A 23,717-nucleotide genomic window follows, 5' to 3' on the forward strand; every position below is an offset into this window, starting at 1 on the left:
AGAGAAGAGTTATCTGTTAATGGCACTGCCTGCCCTCTGCTGAAGAGGCACAGCTGGGTTTGGCAGCTGTCCCCCAATGGGCTGATTAAGGGGAAAAAAGTGGTATTGCTAAGTGGAAAAGGAGGCCAATAGACTGATCAAAGCACAGAGAAGGAAAGTGTTTTCACCAAATGTGAGACATTCACTTTCCTTCTAGTCCACTGAGCTTATTTGAGAAAGCCTTGTCAGCTTTGTGTTGTGGAAAGCACACATCTGCATGTTTTGAAAATACTGTCTTTTAATGACACCTTCATTCTTCAACCTGATTTTTATAGTGTGGGTTTCAAAGCAACCCCTCAAACAAGCTTAACTATGTTTAAGCCATAATGAAGGAAGATCTCCTTGTGTTTGTGTCTGTCTTTCCAGCCTACATCAGGTAAGATGAAGGGAGGTTCTCTAATGGGCTGTGGTGAGACCAGGAGACGAGATAGAAAGGGGAGAACCAGGGTGTCAGCAGCAGTGGGAATGTTTGGTAATATGACCCTAAAATGAAGAAATAGCGCATTTGATGTGGTTTTTTCAAGCAGCTTGGGGGAAAATTTAGTATTTGATGTAACATAATTACTTCATTTGTAAAGGGTAGATTACAAGGAAGTAAACTTAGGTGACCTTCTAGAATGTCGTACTTCTTTCTGGTTTCGATAGGAAAAAGAGCAGTGACATTTCAGTGTTCCTGATGTGCCATTAACAAAATTTATGTTCATTTATGCATTTTTCAGTTTGCTGTTGAGAGGACTGCATACTTTAGAAGGAAGAGAAGTCTAACATAATCCAGGCTCAGAAATGTCCCCAATCTTCTTCATTTCTCTTTGTGTAATGTGGAATTTTACCTTCTTTGTACCCTGCCTGAGTGATCTTCACACATCTTAGTGAGGTATTTGACAGTAACCAAAATTTCTTTCCTCTTGACAGCTGAGTGAGGAACAAGATGTTTATCTCATTTGTTATGCTTAATTTATCATTAGAAAGATTCATTTAATGTTGATTAAGATGGATATGAGATGTTTCCTCTTGTGCCTGATTCTGCCCTTGCTGTGGTGGGACACTGAATCCTTGAAAGGGGAAGGAAAGGGAACCCGTAGCTGCTTCCTTAGTTCTGAGCTGCCAGTGCACAGTCCACTTGAGGGTTCAGTGCTCAAAGAATCATAAAATGTGGTGCTCTACCATTTTCCCTCCTTCGTAGTTGTAGAATAGAGATGACAAAGCTGTTCCAGCACAGAGTTTTGTTTCTCATCTGTGGTAGCTTTCTTGATGAATTAATTGAAGTGTAAACAGACACTAAACAGCTTGTGATTGCTGTACAATAGGAAAAGAAGATGCAATTCTCAGATTAATTAGCAGTTTACAGTCCCTATAAGCAGAATATTGATAAATATTTTACAGAATGATTAATTTCTTTTTTGTTTGCAATGATAGAAAAGGGAGGGACAAGGTCTTGTGAACCAATTGGAGAGGAGGGTCTTCTCAGGAAAGTATGTACTTTTCAGAGGGAGCATGTAATATTGCAGGAATGTTACAAATTTTTCGTGTTGGATATGAAGTTGGTTTTGTGTGATAAAAATCATGATTCTGTATGTCAAAAGCAATGTTTCAAGTACAGCTGAAGTATAACTGAATGCCTGCAATTATTTTTCTGGGCTCTGCCGGCATGTCTCTTCAGAATGATGAACTTGCCTAAAATTCAGCTGGAGAGAAACCAGGTCAGAGAGACATATAATGTCAGGGCAGGGAGATTGTTTGGCACACTGGGATTGCAGAAGAGTGGCAGTAGAGTGTGCTGCTCAGAAAGCAGCTCTTCCAGTGAAGGCCTTGCCAAGGAACCACAGCCCAAGTGACAGCCATGTGGAGCAGAAGGGAAAGGATAAATTTGCCGGTGTGTGAAAAAACATGGCTTGGAGACCTGCAGGAATCATGCTGTGAGCACGAGACATTACAGGCCTGTACCCTGCTTATGCTTAAAGGTTTTGATGTAAGAGAAATAGGAGTCTCCATTTCTGACAAATGGAAGATAATACAGACTCCTGGAGACTGTTCTTTGCTCTACAAGATGGGGGGAGTTTCGTACATAGAGGTTGTATAACTCTGCATGTCACCACTAGTTATCTTCAAGTACCAGCCTAAGAAGGCAAAGAAGAAAACTCTTGTTGTCTTCAGGTAAGTGTGTCTGGAGGGGAGTTCACCTACCAGCTGGGGTCGTCCCACCACAAAGCAGAAGGTTAAGCAGAAAAAAATCAGCATGACATATTTAAAAGGGTCAACTCATTTTAGGAAAGCTTGCTTGTTCCAAGTGGTACCCACATCCAGCAAACCCGCTTGGGTGTACCAGGGATGGGCACTGTGCAAAGAACAGGAGCTTGGGTAGGATGGCGGCCACAAATCCTCAGAGGTCCTGCCACCAGTAAGGGTCTAAGAATATAGCAAACCTCAAGGCATATTTCAAAAACTCTTCCTTTTTTTGTCTGGGTTTGGTTCTGCCAAGTTGTATGTACCCCAGTCAATGCTGGGGATCATGGTTTCTGACTCTTCTTTTCCTGGTTCCGGACTTTTGGCTTTTTTTGCGAAGTTATGATACCACATGCTCTAAAAGAAGAGCTAGCAATGAACTACACATGTTAATGCCATTTATTTGCTTTGATAGAGCACACTTGTCAAGTGACAGCGCTTGAGATCTATTTCAGCACAGGAAAATATTTCACCTTCAGATGTGAATGTCATCCTGCCAAAGGGGAAGGAGTGTTTTCCTCTGACAGTTTCTTCTTGGTTAATCAGCAGGCAGACACTACCTTATTCAGTTTACCTCTGAAGAGGTGACTAGACAGTTTAATCCTAGCCAAAGAGCATTAACATTTCTACAAGTTTGTTGAGGGCAGGGAAATAACATTTTAATTAATACTATTTTCTGTCCTTCTGAGGAGCAAAAAATTTGTGAAGATTTCCCTGGATTTGCATGAAGGTCTCCCAGGGAAGCTCTTTTTATGGGACGTGCGGCCTCTGAGGTAGGAAATCAAACCTTCAGGACTTTGGGCTAACCTAGGAGCTGGCAGGACTTATGCCTTCAGAGCTAGGAAATACAAAGGGAAACTCTCCTGGCTGTAATCTGCAGTACAGTGAAAGTTAATTTTGGTCTCTTGTTCACATGTTGCTAAAGAAATTGTTGTTACACTCTCTCTGTGTTCAGGTTGTGTGAAGGAGTTTTCAGCTCTTGTCCTTTTCTGGTTTTAGGGACGATTCCAGAATGGCTGTCAAACACAAAAGTCTTCAGTTGTCATCAGTGTGAGCATATTCAGGTGTTGGGCTTCCCAGCGCAGCGCTCCTGGGCATTCGAGAAATGATACAACGGGAAGCTGCAGTCCATGTTTGGGAATTACTAGTGCAAGCTTCTCTGTGATTGAGATGACTTCTAATGGGACACAGCAGTGTAGTCACAGGGAGAGAGAGAGGTTGAAATGTGTGAATCTCCATGGGGATTTTGAACAGTATCTCAGTTTGGTTTTGCATGTGTGTCTGGGTATACGCAAATGACAGCTTCAAAATAATTTCATTGTGTGCTCCTCTCTACTGCCAAAACATCTGATGCATCAGTAGATTCCATGGTCATAAAGCTAAATCCTACATTAGTTTTAGACTATAAGAAGCTGAAATCATTAAGTCCTTCTAGAAGACAATGTTGGATGCTAAGAGAAGAGGACCATATGATGATAATTTTCACTCTGTTCACTGTCTTCAGCACTCAGTCAATCTTTTGGATGTTTTCTGGTGGGAGGAGGTGGATGTGTGCTTGTGTCAGTCCTGTTACTGCGAAGAATTTGATTCATTGGGATGGAGCTGAAGAGATTTTTTTAAAATAAATAATTCCAAAATTGTTGAATAAAAATGCCAAACAGAATGTTCCCATTATGAATTTGTTCCCATTGTGAATCCTTCAAACATAAGCATATTGTAGAATTAAGGCTGCAGACTTGTTCCATGTTCTTATACAGGTGTCACAGGCCATAAATTAGACGTTCTAAAAACATTATAATTTTTCGTGCTATGGTTCTGACACTGGGCTATTCCTTGTCCAGATTTTAAGCCCTTTCTCAACAGCCTGAGACCACCTAGAACTTTTCAAAGAACTATTTGCAATACAGTGAATGTGTCCCTCTTCTAATTTTTAGTAGAGTGCCTAAACTGCTGTGGTTGAAAACTCCTTAAGAAAATCTGCTTAGGGTGGAACATGAGCTAGGAGGATTTTAAAAGGAGCTGAAAACAGTGTTTAATAATGGAAAGTGCCTGACAACCCAACTGTAGATGGCACTATCCACTTCTATGGCATGTGGCATGTTTTTCATGCGCCTTCTGTTTAAAATAAGTTACCTAAACAATAGCAGGAGCCTTTCAAAGCTTTATAGCTTGCGTACCTGCCAGTTGTGTCTGCACTTGGAAGCATCACATCGAAACTGAATCCAAACTGAAATGCTAGCACTCCACCCTTTTCCTCTGCCTCCAATCTCCTTCATTGTTACTGGCTTCCTAGAGTTGCCATCTTCAAATTTTTGTTGACAAGAGTACTGTAAAGATTTACAAAAATCCTTCTGCTGTTGGGCACATACAGTTGATTTTTCCAGTACTGATGGGTCAGCAGCAAATGCTACAGCCATGTTGATACCGGTTCTTCTGCTGGAATACAGTTCCTTCCTTTTGTGTTTTTTGTGTTTCTTATCCCAGTGAGGAAGTGGTATTTTGCTGGATTGTGAGTGTCCCTCTCCATAGCAGAACTGAAGTGTATTCCCTCTCTTACCTGATGGCAATAGAGTCCTGTGCTCAGTAGAGCACATTCTTGAAAGGATTTCGGGTCCTGCAAGCACGGTGAGTAAACCTGAGTGCCTTCATTAGAAGCAGACAGATTCAAACAAAGTCAAAAAGATTATTTTATTGAAGAATTCTGGGTTGCAGAGATTTTACATTACGTAATTCCAAGTACGCAGAGTTTAGGAGAAAGATGATGAAGTGGAAAAAGAGTGATGATTTCATTACCCGAGCAACAGTTTTGTAGGAACTGGTTGCAGACACCGTAGCCAACAGTTAGTTGAGTATTTTGTGAAATGTTCTTAACTGGTTACTTTTTAAATGTGGCTACAACTTTTTTTAAATGGGTGGGCATGACTCAGAGAGTTGTTGCATGGGTTTAAAAATTCACAGCACATCAGTATGTTGCTGGATATTAGGTTTGATGAGAAAAATTAATTCACAGCAATACCTGCGGTGGGTTGAGGAAGACTGGCATGCAAATTATTACAGTCATTCTTAAGGAAGCAAAGAGGAAATCGCCTCAAGTTGCACCAGGGGAGGTTTAGATTGGATATTAAGAAAATGATTCCTCATGGAAAGCGTTAACAAGCATTGGAACATGTTGTCCAGGGAAGTGGGGGAGTCACTGTCACTGGAGGTATTTAAAAGGCATGTGGATGTGGCACTGAGGGATATGGTGTAATGGTGGACATGGCAGTGCTGGATTAGTGGTTAGACTTGGTGATCCTAGAGAACTTGTACAAACTCTATGATCCTGTGATTATGCAAGTAAAATTAAAAGGTTAGAGATTTTAACAGGTGATGCTTCATTTCAAAGAAAAGATTTGTTTCTACCTAGTGAAAGCCAATGCTATTTATGTTATCTGTTGAAAATAATGCTCTTTCATTAATTTTTAAACTGTCTCGATACCCAGCATAATTCAGAACTGCTTCAGAACTGTACCTTTAAAATATGAATGTGAGATGGACGAATTACAGACTTTAGATGCTGTTGACATTAATTAAGGACTTCTTGAAGATTTTAGCAGATTTTTCTTCTGCTTCTCTTCTGTACTGTAGTTTGTTGTTCAGTTTGGGAGGAGGACAGACTGGATTATGCTTGTGTAATTTTCCTCCGATTGTGCATTCAGAAACAACGTTTAAAAAAAGTATGGAAAGGGATTTGAATTCTCATTTTCTCATTTTCTGGACTGCAGACACAACAGGCTAATGCAGCTGTAGAGATGTGCTTGAGTAACAGGGTTTATGTTATGCAAAAGTCATTTCTGAGTAATTATAAACAAAACCATGGCCCTTGGGATAATATAAAACTATTACTCATAGAACAGTTGTTTTGTTACCAGTAAAATATTTAACTTTTTCTTGCTAATTCAAAGTCAGCAGCTACTTCCAAGGTCTGAAGCAGCAATTCTGCTATAGCAGGATGTAGCACAGTACGTGAGAGAAGTGGATGGCTCAGACTGTGTCCTAGTGACCGCCTTTCCCTAATGTATGAGCAGCAAATACCAACTAACATGAATTCTAAAAATAGTCTTTTATTTTGTTTATATAACTACCCTCTAAAATACAGAGAGAGCCTGGCAGGTGAAAATTAATGTATAAATCTTTCTGTTCACAGATGTGACACTGTTCAATACTGGTTCTTTGTGGTAACTTCGTGTTACAGCATCTTTGGGAAGCTTTGGCCTCACTCTGCTGGGCATTAGGCACATGGAGAGGGACAAACAGCCACGTGAAATGTTGACAAGCAGGAGCAGAGTGCTTTAGTTAGGTGTCATTCCTTGCATTAAGTGGGGACCCTGAACCCAGTGGGCTGAGAGTAAGAAAGTGCTCAGTGCTCATCTGTGTTTTTGTGATCTCTAGGAGAGCAGGCTGAGGGGGCTTAGCTTAGGACTGTGACTATGGAAATATTTCAGTCATGAGCTCACCTCCCTGCTCCAGAGGTCATGGATGCATTTGCTCACTGAACTTGATTTTGATATGAAGTGTACTTGATGTTAGGATGCAGAAGACAAAAGCCCAGGTCTATACCTTCCTGGAATGTATTTGTGAAGGGTTTAGAGGCTGATATTCATTAACTCCTGACCCATATTGCCCATTAATGTAGGTTAGGACAAAGCTGGAGAGTTTGTGTATGACTTGACGGACCTGAAAAACAAAACAAGTGTAAAACAGGAATTTACTCTTTGCCTGCTGACACACCAAAGTGCTCTTTCATGTAGCCCATTTTAAAAAGAATTTTCTAATGCCCCCAGTTTATCAAAACTCTTGAGATATCTTTCCCAAATTTTCCTTTTGGAGTACATAAGAATGTGTTCCTGTACTTGTTGTCACTACCTGATGCTCTCTTTTTATTTAGAAAATATTTTCTTTGGACAGTAATGGGGTGCTTGCTTACCCACTAACATGAGTCCAAAGTGCCTTCAAACTCATCAAGTATAATTTGAGTGTAAAGAATAGCACCTCCCTTGCATGAAATTCAAAGCAAATTGAGTTGTTTGCCACAAGAGAGAGTGAACAGATTGGAGGTTGGATCTTCCCATCAAGGATCAAACCAAAATTTGAAGCATTTGTGCTCTGTAGGCAATGCAGGGCTTGCTGCTGTTAGTGTAGCAGAGAGGATGGCTAGTTTACATTAGGGTTTTTTTCCCCTCATAACTGCTCTTTGTTCAAGCAGGCAAGGTGGTGGTCTTACCATGTCCTGATGGAGTACCCTAGGAAGAGATTCATTCCTGCTTCTCTGGGTCATATCAAAGGTAGCAGATGAATTAAAGGGACAGAGCAGTCAAAGCTGGAAAAATATCAGGGAAGTGTGAAGGGATGAGACCAGAGAGGAAGAGCAGCTGTGGAGGTATTGTGAACCATTTCTGCTTGAAACTTGTATCTGCCCACATCTTCAGACACCTGAGAACTCTCAGTCATCCTCATTACCTCTAGCAAATACTTGGGTTAGATCCTGCCTTGAGAAATTGCTCTCAGGAGTCTGCTTGGGAATAATAGAAATTAATTTTAGAATTGTAACAAACAATTAATTTTAATATTACTGCAGTACATGGGTCTCATTTGAGTGGAGATATGCAGAGCCAGTGTAAGTAAACATTTGAGAGTTGTCTTTGAAAACAGATGAAGAACTTGAGAAGTGCAGGAGCTTTTACAATTAGCTGAAGTTTTAGGAGTCTGTTAGCAAGAGGACAGAGTCCATGATTTGCCTCACATATCAACATGATTTTAAAGGTTTGTTTTGTTTTTGTTTAATTGTTCCACTGAGGTTTGCTTAGTAATGACCAATTTCTAGAGCAGGAGGAACTATGACTGCCAATGAATCAGGACAAAACCAAGGAAGAAGATCTCAAAACAGCTGAAAAACTAAAAGCATTGTGGCCAGGACTGGCTGAGTGAGAGCTTTTGAGCAATCAGAGGACTGTGGTCACAGCTCATACCTGCTTCCTGCTCTAAAGCAGCAACTTTCAGGAGCTCTGATCTGAAAGCTGAATGTTTAAATTAGCCATCCACACTCTTCCATTTTTAGGCATTGTAGCGCTTTTGTGTACTGAGTTTTGGACTCCTTCACACTTTGCTTCTTTCAATTATCAACCTAAGCATGCAGAAATCATGTATCGGCTTCCTTCTGCCTCCAGTGGCTTAGAAACCATGAGATTTTAAGAAGTAACAGATGTTTTTTTCTTTTTATTTACCTTCTTGTTTTTGAGCTTGAAGAGTTCATATTTTAAAAGTGTTTCACCTCAAACCCCGGGCTAACACTTTATTTATTCATATTTCAAATGTAAAACAGATTCTCCCATCAGCCTGAGTAATGGCAGCTTAGAGAAGAAAAATTCTGTGTTCATGAGAAAATCGTGAGTTGGCATTGCTGGCTTCCTTTAGGTTGTCTTTGGGAATATAGGATGGGTTACTGGGAATGGCCCTATCTTATTACAAGCAGCCATATTATATAATCCCATCTGCAGTTTGTTTTGACTACATTTATTTAAAGTACATTTAATTTAAGTATATTTAGTACTTATGTTTACTACCCTGTTTATTCCCTGTGGAAAACTCTCCCAGAACCTCACTGATCAAACAGTTAAAAATGCCTTCTAGTTTCTAGTCCAAACTTACTCATGGCCAGGCTGATACCCACTTGCTCTTGTGTTAACATCCTGCTGCAGCTGATGTGAGTGTGTAAATGAGTTTTATTTCTGCTTTTGCTTGCTTTCCTGACACCTGGCTTTTGTTCAGGTGTGGTCAACCTCACCTTCATCATTGCAAACTGTGAGAAAATCAGTATAACCTCCAGTTGCCTTAAGCTTATAAACCACCCCCAGTACACAGTGGCCTGCCATAATGTTCAAATGTTGACTCAGTTGCATTAGAAGTAGGAGCATAGTCTAGGACAAGGTAAGGTTATGCTGCCCCTGGAAATCGGCATAATCAAAGGTATGCATATGCTTTTGATTAATGTTTCATTCTAAAGATTAAGTAGAATTTAATATGTGAAGTGATTTAATGGCAGTATAAGAGAAGAGTGGGGAAGGTGTGCTGCTTACCTGCCAGGTGCTGTAGTCTAACCCAGTATCCTGTCACTGGTGCTGCATGGAAAGTTGGAGTGGAAATGGTATAAAAATTCAGGCAGAATAGGTGTTCTCTGGAGGTTGTCCCAGGTAATCACTGTAGATTATATTAGCTCACATTTCAGTGAGCTCTAACTTTGAGAACACACTTTTCAAACTTGAATGCTAAGAATAACAAATTAGGCTGACATTTTGGGACTTTTGGTAATGATTTAAGTGCTGATTGAGCTGAAGACCTGCACCTCAGTCGCCTGAAAGATTTAGCTGGAAATCTGTCTGTGTCCTGGGCTTGTTTGATGTACTTAAAGTGATGTCTGTGAACATATGGGACATTGTGTCAGACCTTTGGTAATTAGGGTGCTGATGGATTAGCTCTGTGGAAGCTTCTATCTTTATCTCAGACTTTCACCTGTGTGTCACAAATTCTGGGTCAAGGAAGGTGAAAAGTGAGATGCCTGGAAGTGAGAACCTTTCCCATGGTTATTTGTTCTCTTGTTAATTAACAATCTTTTGGTAACCTGGTTCCTAAAGAATCATGCTTCCTAGTGGCTGGCAAGTAAGATGTCCACAGTGAAAGACATGAGTTTGAAATGACAAAATGAAGAAAGATCATAGAATATAATCACAGGATTATTTAGACTGGAAAAGACCCTCAAGATCATCAAGACTTGATGGCCAGTTGCTGCTTGTGTTACCACTTTCCTGATATAACTGCAGTCTTAGGGAGTCATCTCTTAGGGAGAAAATTTATCATTTAAATATATAAGCTAATGGTTTTTTGTACCCACCAATCCAGTGTGTTTTGACTATACTCAGATTAATTGCATGACAGTTCACAGTACCAGATTTTCTGGAACTGATTTGCTGCGTTTTTACCAACAAGACTCAAATCATAATAATAGTGGGGGATAATTTTGTTTTGCTTTTCTGGGTGGTTATCACTATATGTAGAAACATCAGCATGTGACCAGACACACTGGATTTCTGCTGCATTTGTAGAAGAGTATCGATGCCTTTGTCAAAAACATACATATTTGTGATATCTTTATGTCATTGGATAGATACATTTTAAATTATATCTCTTAGAAATTTTTCTGCTTTCATAGCCATTGCTTTTATTTTGAATTGCGCATAGAGGATGGTAATAGCCTAGAATTTTTTTTCAAAAAGGATCTTACTTTTTTGGGCATGAGTCTCTTTGAGGAAAGACCTACCACTTTGAAGATCAAGTGGCAAGCTAAAGAACATTGAAATATACTGTGTGCACTCTTGTTTTTATTTTATTCTGTTTGTCTCCCACCCAAAACACAGTTTGTTTGATGTTCAGCTCTCTGCTCTTGTTCAGCACAGGATTGTTTTAAAATCCACTTACATTTCCTCCTCCCCCCTGCACCTTCAGTGAAGGAATTCTTTCATTACTTTCACACTTCTGTGATGGATGTGAGTCACTAAGCTTGTAGGCAAAGGAAATTTGGGTCCTTCTGCTGCTGAGGCTTGCCAGCCCTAGTGAAAGAAGGTGGCAAGGTGACATCCTCTTACAACCCAGCAGCACCTGAAAAAATTTGTTACCTATTTAAGTCCTGGCACCAGGGATTAGTTAGGAAGCTTATTGCCACTCCTGTGACAGGATCTGGTTTTGGGCTCTGCCTATTTGTGGGAGGAAAAAAATCAAGGTAACTCAGAAACTGGCCATTCAGTTAAGCTCAAGTTCCTCAGATCTCCTACTTAGACTTCTGTTCACCTCTTGGGGTATTTACAGTAAGTTTCTTTGGTTATGTTATTGCAGACATTCAGACTTTTGAGTTGAAAGCATCAGTAAACTCAGATTCAACTCAGACCAGCTGTTGCTTTGGTTGTTTCTCTTTGTTATAGGACTTGGCTAAAAGGTTGAGTTTGTTATTTGTTTGTTTTAACCATATAAACAAATGTCAAGGAAAAAAAATATGCTTCCAAGGCTGAGGAAATGTAATAGTTACCATTTCAGTCGTGATATAATCAAAGGTTAATTTTTATTCTACTGGATGTGAACTTTTTTCTGCGAGTAAACTGCTACAGAGGGGGAAAGGCTCACTCTTCTCTTTATTTTTGTATGACTTTGAAATGTGCCTGTCTGTGGGAGTGTGTGCCTTTCTGTAGCACAGACTACAAGTAAAACATATATGATGTGCACACATCAGAAATGAAGTAGAACAACGAAATGAGTTTTAGCTCTTCTCCTTGTGAGTGTTGAGGGGAAATTTTCAGAGAGGGCTGCCACCAAGTTCTAGTGGATTTTTGGAACCTCCTCCTTTTACCTCCTCTGTGCTCGTTCTTGCCATAAGAACACAAACTTGATTTTCAGTAGCAGTAACTTCTGGGTAGAGTTTTAATGTAAAGGTTGGTGTCCCTAACATGGTTGATGCCTTTGTGACCATAACCCATGTGTTTAAAAACTAGTCATAGAGTAGCCAGCACAGTCACTGAAAGGTTTATTTATTTAAAAAAAAAAAAAAAAAAAAAAAAAAAAAAGTGTTGCCTTATTGTTTTATTGCTGAGTGTGAAAAAACCCCATTTCGTGAAAACAGTACTCACAAATTAATCCAGTGATGCTCTTGAGGTGCAAGACATTCCAAAGACATTAAGAATTTCTGGTTCAAGGTGTGTGCTTGTAAGGGACCTAAGTCTGTAGTTCTGGGGTTTTCTAGTATGCAAAGTGAAACTTCTCAGGAAAGTAAAGCAGAATAGTATTGAAGTATTGAACGGTGAGTCTGAGCACAGAGTTTTGGGTGGTATTTTCCATCAGTCTTTTATAGGTGTTTGATGGTTTGAAAACATAGTGCTTGGTGTTGCAGCAGTGGCTTGGGATTCTCTATGAAGAGTAACCATTCTTTTCACTTAAGAACCATCAGAAACAGCACTATATCCTGTATGCTGAGTATTCCATTGGTTGCTTCAACTGCAGGATTGAGTCTTGAGTTCATGACACCTGTTGAAAACTTTGCAAATGAACTTTTCTTTCCAAAGCATGGTTCCTGGCATCCTAGCATATTATTGTGTTATTATATATTAGAGTCTTATTTATATGACAATTTAGAAGTTAGAGGTATGGTTTTGTTAAAGACATAGTGCTGTAGGGATCTGAATCTCTAGCCTGTTTTTGTTGTCGGCTTTGAGGAGCTTCGGATATTCTCAAGAAAGCAAAACCTTGTTCTGTTTGCTTGTTTTTACTTATGTATCATTTTATGGTGTATGGACTTCTGTAATGCTTGGAGCTGTGCTTTACATGCAGTATTTCAGGCCAATTGTGAATCTTTAGAGGTCCTTCTAGCTCCTCTGTAGGATTCTTGCCTCATACTGACTCCACAAAACATCTTAAATGTAATCACAAAACCAGATTTCACAAACCACTTAGCAGCAACGTAAAAGGTTAATGTATGTTTTATGCTGGATTTGAGTCTTTTTGCAAAAAAACTCTGTTCGTTTAATACAGTATACTATTGCTGGAAGTAACAGTAACAGTAAGCAGATTTTTTGCCTGTGGCAAATGCAGTCATTAAAACAGGGCTGTAAATCTCCCTTTGTATAACTGCATGCATGGTGTGTGTGTCATGGGTATTTTTCAGCTTGTTACACTAAGTGGTGAAGGAAACAAAGCATGGCTACATGTATTTTCAGTATAACTGTACAGCCGTATAATGGTTTTTAGGAGTTGTATCTTTCCAATTCACTTATTGATCTACAGTGTGACTGTGCTGGAATCAGAGACTTGAGTGTATTGGTCACTTAACTGTTACTTTTAATTTGTAATGGAAGTTCTTCACAAGTAGAAAAGTATGGCTCTTGGACAGACATTTTGTTCCCATTATTTGGCATTTATTTTAAGACCTAAAGCAGAAGCTTGCACATTAAGAGCTTGGTTTACATTTTTCCTATTTGAGTTTCTTTGTTGTTTTTGAAGACCACTGCTGAGTAATTTTCTGCTAACAAAATTTTCCCTGTAGGGCTGCGTGTGCTCTGGAAAATACTGTTGGAGGTTCCAGCTGGCTGGCTTTGCAAGCTGCTCAATTTGTGAAGAGCATCTCCATATGTCTGCAGCGCTGGGAAGTCACTCAGCACAGGTTCTCAGCACCTTACAGGGTGGTTCTGCTAAGCTGACATTCAATCCTTATTCAGTAGGCTGCTCTTGGACTCTGAATCTCCTTAAAACCACCGCTTTAAGTCTAAAATAACATGGAAGTCCTTATTTCCATAAAATTATAAAATCATTTAGGTTGGAAAAGTCCTCTTAAGATTATCAAGTCCAACTGTTAGCCCAGCATTACCAAGTCTACCATTAAACTATGTCCTTAAGCACCACATCTACACATGGTGGTCTTTTTAAACCTCCAGGCATGGGGACTCAAGCAATTCCCTGGGGAACCAGTTTCACTGCTTGACAACCCTTTCAATGAAGAAACTTTTCCTCATGGCCAATAGTTTGAGCTGTTGTGACCCAAGTACAGGACCCAGCATGTGGCCTTGAAACTTTCACCATTAATCTCAACTCATCTCTCCAGCCTGTCAAATCCCTCTGCTGAGCCTTCCTGCCCTCCAGCAGATCAACACTCCCGCCCAACTCGGTGTCATCTGCAAACTGACTGAGGGTGCCCTTGATCCTCTTGTCCAGGTTATCGATAAGGACACTAGACAGGGCTGTCCTCAGTACTGAGGCCCAGGGAACCCCGCTGGTGACCAGCCACAGCTGGATGTAACTCCATTCACCATCACCCTCCAGGCCCAGCAAACCTCAGAGATTTTTGCCCAGCAAAGTGTGCACCCATCCAAGCCGCAGCAAATTTCTCCAGAAGAGCACCTCAGCATGCTGTTGAATAGAATTGGTTATTTTTGCTTTGAGAAAACTTGGGACTTATAAACCAGAATTAGAAGCAAAATGTAAGTGTTGGACAACACGCGTAGAAAAAGGAGAATATTGCTGTTGCTCATAGCCTGTGCTGTAGCTCAGCTTTGAGAACCTGTCCTTGTAACATCTTCTCAATCCTACTGTCTTTATTTCTGCTTTGTCTGGTGTTGTCTTCTTCAAGCCTCTCAAGACTATTATCTTGCTTAAATTCTCAGCTTTATAAAGATTTATCTTTCTTCTGTTTCCCATGAAAGGAAATGCCGCATGTATGGCATCTCAGGCATGCAGAAAAGCTGCAAGCAAAAAGCATGTGCAAAAGTTTAAGAATATCTCATCTCATCACATCTCATCTCATCTCATCTCATCTCATCTCATCTCATCTCATCTCATTTTAGTTGTTTGAACATCAGATTCACAAAGGAGTGAGAAAGGCTCTCCCAGCTGTTGGTGGGGTGAGAGTTGTGCCAGTGGGAAATACACCCCAAGCGTGTGAGCCATCTCTCCAGACGGGATGAATTTCCTGTCACGATACCTCTCTCATGTCCAGCTGTGGAGAGACAAGCCAGATGATAAGTTTAGACATAACACATAACTTTTAGACAGCCGAAGTCGGGTGAGTTGAATTCCGCCGTGGCCACTGGCGCAGCTGTGGGAGCGCTCTGACAGAAATCCATTGCTTTTAATGCACTCACTGCCTTATTTTAAAGCATATTTAGGCACGTTTGGGTACACAAGTGTATTTAGGGACATTTGAGGACACTGTTGCCAGCAGTTTTCAGAAGTGAAGTGGATTTTAATAGTGTCATCTTTTGATCATAATTATCAGGAGTGGAGGAACATTGGTTGTGCTTCTGCTGAAGTGCAGGTGGTGGGGGAAGTTCAAGTCTCCACAGCTTTTAGGATGAATGGCTTTTTGTACAATGGCAAATATGTGGTCTGTAGAATTTTTATATTTGGTATTGAATCCACATGTGATGTCAAACAGATCTTGTGATTTCTCAAGCTTTTAAAATTGCTCACTATAATCCTAACCCTAATTATAAATCTCCAGCAAGGGCACATATCCAGATAGATTCAGTATCACTCAAAAAGAAATATCAGCCCTTCCTTAAATACTTGATTTAATGTCAGGATATCCTGAAATAGCTGGTGGTGAGAGTTAGCCATTCATAATGTATGTGAACTACATTTTTTTTTAATTGAGAAATATTTGTCTTTAGTCATTTGAATTCAGTTACAGAAAACTATTTAAAATATGCTGATTATGTCCTCTAATATCTTTTTTTGTAAGCACTTACCTGTTTCCTAACAGCAAGTAGACAAAATACCTCATGAATGTTAATGATAACAAAAAATAAGCACACCACCACGTTAAAGATTACGTAATCCAAGGGGAGAAGCAAAGTAGCAATGAGATGAAGGCCAGCTTCATCTGTACACTTTTGCCTGGCCTAAGTGTTTCTCTGAAAATACTCTATTTTTTTCCACTTGACATGAAGGAATTGCAGAGCAACTGGATGCTTAATTGCTGTTAAAATGGATAAATCTCAACTGACAGCTCTGAGGGTCATGGGGGTAAATATCTGCCCTAGTAAATAAGGTGAAACTGTGTGTCCTGGTTAGCATGTAACTGGGAGTGAAGAGGACCCTGTTTCAGTGCTGGGAAATCATGTTTCTTTATGAGCGAGAAGGAAGTGTGTGGGCTTGGAATGAATGGTTACTGACAGTGATGAGCATAACTCACCTTTTCCTGGCCTTAATGGTTCACAGTCTGCTTATAGTTGTGATATGTTACACAAAAGGAATTATCTGGGAGGGAGTTGAATTCTTTTGGATCACTTTCTTGTTTTCAGCCCTTTTCCCTCTCCATGTAGGCTGTGGAGGGAAAGTAGGGGCAGTTTATGGCTGTGAGCACATGCCAGCATAAGGGAGCGGCTGGAGGTATTGTCTGTTGGCTTTTATGCTTTCTTAAACTGCAAGTACTAGTTGTTTCCAAAGCCAAGACTGTGTCCAAATATGATGGTCCCACAGGGTGAAGCCACACACTAAACCTGTCACTGGTCTAATCTCTGTATCATACTGTCTCTTGGGCAAACCGCACCTTGCTCTTGGAGCGAATTGTTCTGTAGCTACCTGTAGCGCATACTAATTACTTTGTAAGATTTTTAGTACCAGTAGAGGGGATGAGATGTAACTTCCAGTTATGACAGACCTCTGCTAATATTCGCATTTCCTCAGCCTGATTTTCGACCTGCTATTTTAGTACAAACATGAAGGGTTGTTATCTTTCTTTGTGTTCTCCGGGTAGCTAGAAGCAGAACTGCAGCACTTTGTTTGGTCAATAAATCTTTGGCTTACCTGGGACATGATGGCCTCAGCTCTCCCTGCACTGCATGATCTGCATGATCTGAAGGAGTCTCCCACTGGGCCTCACTCAGAAGTTGCTGCCTTTGGTTAGTTGAATGGACCTGTCGAGGAGTATTGATGATCTGGGAAGAGTTAAAAAGCCAGAAGGACGCCAGTGACTTGTGCCTTCACTTACCTGTCTGCAAAGCCTATGCTTGATGTTTTAGTGTGGACAGGATGCCTCAAGCTGTTTGGTAGCAACAATTTAAGAAACACTTAGTCTGAAAAAGCAGAAGCTGATAAGGTTGGCTCCTTAATGCCACATCAGGGTTACGTCTCTCCCTGATTTAGTCACGTGGTGTTTTTGTCAGGCATTACAACATATTGCGATTAAAAAACAAGAAGTACGTTAGCAGCAATCATTGGTCAATGCCATTTTGGACTTCTGTAGACAAAAGTTCTTCCCCTAAGGAGCTTTATTCTGAGTCTGACAGGGTTGTCTGACTTCTCTAAGTAAATTATTGTGAAGAAAGATAATTCCTGAAGCTGGTAGCAAGACTGTTTTGGTGGAGATCACTAAAGTATTTACATATGCTGGCACAGAACTTCACTTGAGGGCTGGTGAGAACCTAAACATTGGATAACCTAAACATTTTATAAATAGGCAAAGATGAAGTATATTTAGTATACTTAGTAAGCATATGAAGTTTATTTAGTAAGTTTCATACTAGGCATCTTGGTAATAATCACTTGTAGTACAATCAAGGGAGAGGATTGTCCTGCTCTGCTCTGCCCCACCTTGACTCCTGTGTGCAGTGCTGGACAACACAAAATAAGAAAGATATAAAGCTACTAGAGGAGGTCCAGAGGATGGTGAAGGGCCTGGAGAGGAAGCCACACGAGAGTGGCTGAGGTCACTCGGTCTTTTCAGCCGGGAGGAGACTGAGGGGAGACCCCATTGCAGTGACAACTTCCTCATGAGGGGAAGAGGAGGGGCAGACACTGATTTCTTCTCTATGGTGACAGTGACAGGACCCGAGGGAATGGCCTGAAGTTGTGTCAGGGAGGTTTAGGTTGGATATTAGAAAAAGGTTCTTCACCCAGAGGGTGGCTGGGCACTGGAACAGGCTCCTCAGGGTATTGGTCACAGCACCAGCCTGAGAGAGTCCAAGAAGCGTTTGGACAATGCTCTCAGGGACATGGTGTGACTCTTGGCGATGTGCAGGGCCAGGAGCTGGACTCCAGTGGTCCTTCTGAGGCCCTTCCAACTCAACATATTCTATGATCCAATTATGTTCTTATATTGTAAATTAAATGTATTGCTCTTGCATAGCCCAGGAATTTCTAACTTACCTGGGTATTAATATTAAACAAAGCATATTTACAAATGTAAATTTAAAATTAGTTGTATGCTATCTCTAAAGACATAAGGACTGGGGTTTCAGCACTTAGAAAAACCCACAAATGAGATAAAATCAAATGCTTTTCCAGTTACATTATCCTCAAGGTTAAATGGATTAAAACTCTTTCTGGAGGAATTCGATGTAAGACTGAAAATGTGGTCAAAAAAGTCTCATTGTGGCTGCCTGATGTTTGACTTTTGATAGCACATCCCCAAAGACTTCTCTTTGACGTACCTTGAATAGAGAATGCCTGTTCCCCATGAAGTCTGTTGTTGCTGATAAAGCTTGTTTGTATCTGAGTGGTATCTAATATGGCAGTGCTATATTCCAGCCTTAAGAAAAGAGCAGTTGAACGGCTCGTTTGCCTTTTTAAACTGGCTGGGCTTAAAGATGTATTTTAGCAATTTTGTAGAAAGCCCAGATCATAGTAACTAATTCTGTTCAACGTATGTTTTGGAACAGAGCATGAAAGAAAACATTATTGTGCATTAAAAGAAAATAGAATCCATAAAAGTTGTGTTTCAGAGGCTGTGTTTATGCACTTGTGATAGTAAGTAGAAATGCTTTCCTTTGATATTCGAGGCCTCTATCTGAGTGACACGGAGCATATCTCCTAGGAATCTCCTTAGCTTGAAGAGTTGGTATGGCTGAATGAGCAGTGAAGCAGAAGGGTGTAAGTTATTGTCTCTGAAGTATTTCACATTAACTGCAGGCACAGGCAATCCTGTAAGGTACACACACATATATATGCACACACACACATGCAGAAGTGGTGGGAAATCAGGTGAAAGCTGAATGTTCCACCTTCAACATAGGTAAAAGTAAAATCTTGCTCACAGTCAGAAGGAAGCTCTCTGGAGATTAATGAGAGGCTTTTGCCTGCCTCAGACCATGTGCTCTTAACAGACACCATGTACAGCTTAGAAATCCTGCCGGCCTTTCTTCCCTCTTCACCTCCTACTGCCCCAGAGATACGAGCACAAATCCCTTCTTTCTCAGGTTTGCCACAAATGTATAAGGCTCTGTCTGTGCTGCTTTGCTGTTTGGTGCGGGGTTGAAGACACAGGTCAGTCCCAGCAGGTTTGGATTTTGAAGTGGCTGGAGGTGGAGTCTGTTTCCGCAGTGCACGCCGGCCCTTGTGCTGCCCCCAATGAGGGCTACAGCTGTGTGTTGCTTGCTAACATAGCGTTCATCAGAATCCTACAGACTAGAGGCAGTTCCACCTTTCAGAGACCTGAGATGACCCATGGATGGATTTTTTTAGAGCATCTGCTGCGTAAGGAGGCACTGCAAGTTGCAGGCAGGCTGCAAAGGAAGAGGGGAAAAGCTCCTGAGGATCTTTTTGAGAGCTGTATAGCTGTATTAAAAAGGGAGGTGGTTATTTTTTATCTTTCCTTGAAATTGTGACTTGACTGCATCATTATGAGGTGCCTCTGAAATCTGCTGGTAGAAGCAGCCATTATTGTAACTCTTCCCATACCAATTCCCCATACTCATCTGTCTGCTCTAGTTTGTGTCCCAAACTAAAGGTAGCACTTTTCAGTGATGCTCAAAACAGGGCTTGTACCTTCCTCTTGCAAATATCCTAACAGTATAGACAGTTCTCACTTCTTCTCCTGTGTCTTTGCATTTTTAAGAGACAAATCAGACTCCATTTGTACATTCAGTTTAAGGTCTTTCAAGGCTGCTTAGAGAGATGATGAATACATCTCCGATACATCCATCAGGTTGGTAACAGGTCTTGCATAACCAAACAAGAAACTTTTGTGTATTGGGGACTTGACTGGCAAAAAATTACTCTAAAGTTCTGCCTTTCAGATACTTAAAGACAGAATTGCTTTTGAGGCTTATGTTTTTCCCTTGCAAGTTTTGCGTCCATGAGAAGGTGTTGTCGGTATGCGTTTTGCTCTTTAGGAGTGAACTCAGATCATCTGTTTCAGTTACACATAAATACAATGTTACTCCATGTCTAATCTGGAGCAGTTGCAGAATGCTGAAGCCAAGATTTTCTTTAGACAGTCCATGCCAATTTTGGAAGATGGGCTGGTACCAAATGGATCCTACAGAAACTTTATTGCATCCAAGGTGTTCTTCCTTGCACTGCCTTGCACTTTGGTTGTCAGAACACTGCATCCAGCTGGAGCAGTGGCCTAGCTGAAGACAAAGATTTAGGGTGTAAAATTATTACATTATAGGTTAGCAGCAGCCACAGCCTGAAGACTTCATCTAGGAGTGGCTTTTTTGGAAACTGCTGTATCCAGTTGTTAAAATGTGCTTTCCTGCCTCTGATGAAGTAAAAAAAAAAAAAAAAAAAAAAAAAAAAAAAAAAAAAAAAAAAAAAAAAAAGTAAAATAGTCCTGGATGGTGTGAGCTCTTTCTGAGATAAATAGTATTGCTGAGACAGATGAAAAAGTTTTTCCTGTTGTATTTGGTTTTACTTTAGATTTAGAATTTAATATTTCATCTCTTATTTTTTGCGGGGGCTTGTTGTGGATTTTTTTCCCAGGTCATGGACTACTTGCATTTAAATGAAATTATTTTCCTTGAAGGATTTTAGTACAATCATGGCTGAACTAAAATGTATCCAAATAGAAACAGTAAATAGCAGCTTTGCATCTCAATCTGATTTTATAGTAATAACTCCCATATTCTCATAACACTTCATATCCTCATGTTTCCAGTCTGTATGGAAGGGTTCTATTTTCACATTTGATGACTTAAGAATTGCCTACTCCTTCATTCTAGCAAAGTGTTTGCTTATGTGTAGAGAAAATTAGGAAAAATAAGCAGGCGAAGAAAATGAAACAGAGCACTTCTTAACATTAAAAAAAGAGAATTTGAAACAGTGGTTAAATGATTTTTGCCTTGAAGCAGAGAGAGGAGTGGTAAAAGTGGGAGGCAAGGGGAGAGGGGTGTCACAGAGTTTGGGGTTTCCATCCTCAATTATGCGCTGGCTGCTGCGCTGCTGAATTACACTGAAAGCACTGAATGGTGCTATTATATTCCTTTTCAAAAGTTGTGGGCTATGAAATTCAATCTGAGGTATTTTTAATGAGTGTTCTGAGCCTCAGTTGCAGCTCTTCCCAAGAAACAACGAGCACAGTGTGCCACTAAATAGGGCCAGGGCCGGGGGTTAAACTCATTCAGTTTTCTGCTTGCAGGGAGAGAAAGTAATATCAACGTTTATTTGACAGGTATATGCTTGGTTCCAGAGTTGAGCTTTAGTAAAACAGCTTTCCATAAAGAAAATGTCCTGAAAAATGAGGTTCTATCAGCTTCACATCAAACTCCCATCTAGTTTCTGAAAACAAATCTTGTGGTGTGTTTTCCCAAGCCAGTGCCCACAGTGCACGTGCTGGGCTTGTTCTGTGGGCATCCTTGTGCTGTAGAATGCTGGCAGGCACATCCCTATGGGCAGAGCCTCATGGTGGAGGTGTAGCTCATGCCAGATGGAGACATCTGCCCAGTTACACCCTTGGCTGTCAATTAAACATGGATAATTCAGAGCTAATTTTTGTCAGAGAGATGCCTGCTGGCATCCCTGTGTCTCCGCTATGGGTTTTGGTGACAGGGCTGGAACAACTTTGGTGTGACTCCCTCCTTTCCTGCCCTCTAAACTAGGCACAGCTTCTCAGAGAAGAATTTTTAGTGTGCACTTGGTTTTAAAAAAGCTAGGTTGCACAAAAGCATTGTTGACTTCCACCTTTCTTACATGATGATTTGCAAAGTAGTTTGTTTCAGATCACGAGGAAAGAACTGTTTAATGCATCTGCCCTGCAAATCACACCAAGACCTTAAATTTTTCTGGTTTTTCCAAGTCATCACCACACAGTGTCAAGGCTCTGAGGTTGGAATACATCCTGTGCATGATACTCCTCAGAAAGGAAAACAGACACTTCCAGCAGTGGATGGTTGCCTTGCTAAGGGGATAGAGAACAGCCACAAATCACTTTTAGTTTTGCTAGTAAAATTAGGCAGAGGCGACTCAGCATTTATAGGAGCTAATTTAGGGAATAAGATTACGTATTTTTAGTAAGTTTTCTCACTGTTCTTTTAATGCCTCATTTTTCTTGTCCACACTTTTTTAATGCATTTTAATGGTGTTCAAGGAAAGTCATTTTGGTTTAGTAACAGTGGTGCTGCCAAGAGTTTCCCACTGGAGGTCTAAGAATTTAATTGTTGGTGTGTGAAATTTTGCAGCCTTAAACAGTTATTTAAAAAACTTGCTCTGCTGATTTCCCACAAATGTTTTACACCTATCTCAAGGAAGTTATGGTTGTACTACAAGAAACAAGGTTTGGTTTTTTCCAGGAGGACTAATTAGCTTCTGCAGAGACCTGTTTTTGTAGTTCAATATTTTTTGGGTTTATGGGTTCTTTGACATAACTGAGATTGGCATTCACATTTCATGGGAGGGAATGTGTTGTGCCCATTGGGACAATTTCTTAGGGGATTTTTAGGCAGATAACAATGAAGTTTTCCAGATGAATTCATAAGCAGATGTGATCAGAGCACCGCTTTTAAGTTGATAAAGTGAATTTTAGCTGCATATGTGTGAAATGTAGGATTTTGTAAAATCAGTGCAGAAAAGTCAATACAAGATCAGTTGTACTTTCTAACTGAGAGTTAGATGCCAACTAGTTAAAATGCTGTAAACAGAGCCAAAGGAACCAGTGAACCAGGAAACTAATCATGAAGTATTTTGTTAATGCTTTTCACCATGAGTAACATTTTGTAATAAACAGATGTGTACTTAGACTACTGTGGCCAAAAGCTGAATATTTTTGGTTTATATGGTTCATGGTGTTTAGCCAGTGAATTACAGTTTTTCTTTGGCATTGATGAAAGAGGGATGAATATGTGAAACAAATTCTGTGGAATTTTGTTGCTGCAACTAACCTGAGGAGGAAATTCCCCAGGCTCCAAGAATCTGTCTCTTTCTTCCTCTTTTTTCTTTACAAAGTGCTCCACTAGCTTTGTGATGGTTGCAGGAACAAACGGCTTGTCCACTAGAAATGTCAATAATTGAAAGATAGCAAATAAAATCAGTATTAATATTAGTTTGTATTTGTAAGAACTGCAGAGAAATCAGATTATTGGACGATTACACCTGAAGATGACACAGTTGGTTTGTGATGTGAAAAGCTCAGTCCTGAAGTTGCCCAGCCCATCTCCGTTTTCGTGTCCTCTATGCACATTGAAATGGCATATATGATAAATTCAGTGTGGGTGGTATTTGCCCATTAAGGTGCAAAGCTATAATTTTATGAGCCAAGTGAAAATAGACCAAGCAGAGGCTCCAGTTGCATAGCTTTACTGTACTGTAATTACGGAGATGTAGCTACCTGAGGATTTACAGTAGCTGAGTTTTGTATTAGTCTGACTCTGCTATAAGAAAAAGCTTAACCAAGCAGTACTGAAAATAGCCTCATGATAAAACTTTTCATTAGCATTGCTAGATAATGTTTTTCTTTTTCCTTCCACAGCATTTAACTATTAAAGAGGATTATTTAGTATTTACTGTTCACCTGAATTTTACTGTTGACTACTTCTACTGAGTTTTATTTTTGGGCATTGTAAGAGAGTTTAAGGTGTAGCAAGAGCAGTCGTTCTGCTTCTGCCTGTTTTAGAAAATATTTTGACATAAACCAGTTTGTCACGATCAGAAATCCAAGACCATGGTTACAA

The 23,717-nt window shown here is 40.3% G+C and overlaps 1 protein-coding gene and 1 long non-coding RNA gene across 9 annotated transcripts in view; both read left to right on the plus strand.

The window, feature by feature from the left end:
- The window catches only part of FARP1 (FERM, ARH/RhoGEF and pleckstrin domain protein 1), a 203,696-nt gene that overhangs the window by 104,686 nt on the left and 75,293 nt on the right, over positions 1-23,717 (plus strand). The window lies entirely within an intron of this gene.
- Positions 140-3,858, plus strand: LOC120749654 (uncharacterized). The gene is made up of 4 exons (XR_005699717.2): positions 140-415; positions 759-913; positions 2,952-3,035; positions 3,262-3,858. It is a non-coding gene; the product is annotated as an uncharacterized LOC120749654 (long non-coding RNA).

The sequence above is a fragment of the Hirundo rustica genome, chromosome 2 (assembly GCF_015227805.2).
Source record: "Hirundo rustica isolate bHirRus1 chromosome 2, bHirRus1.pri.v3, whole genome shotgun sequence".
Taxonomy (NCBI): Eukaryota; Metazoa; Chordata; class Aves; order Passeriformes; family Hirundinidae; genus Hirundo; species Hirundo rustica.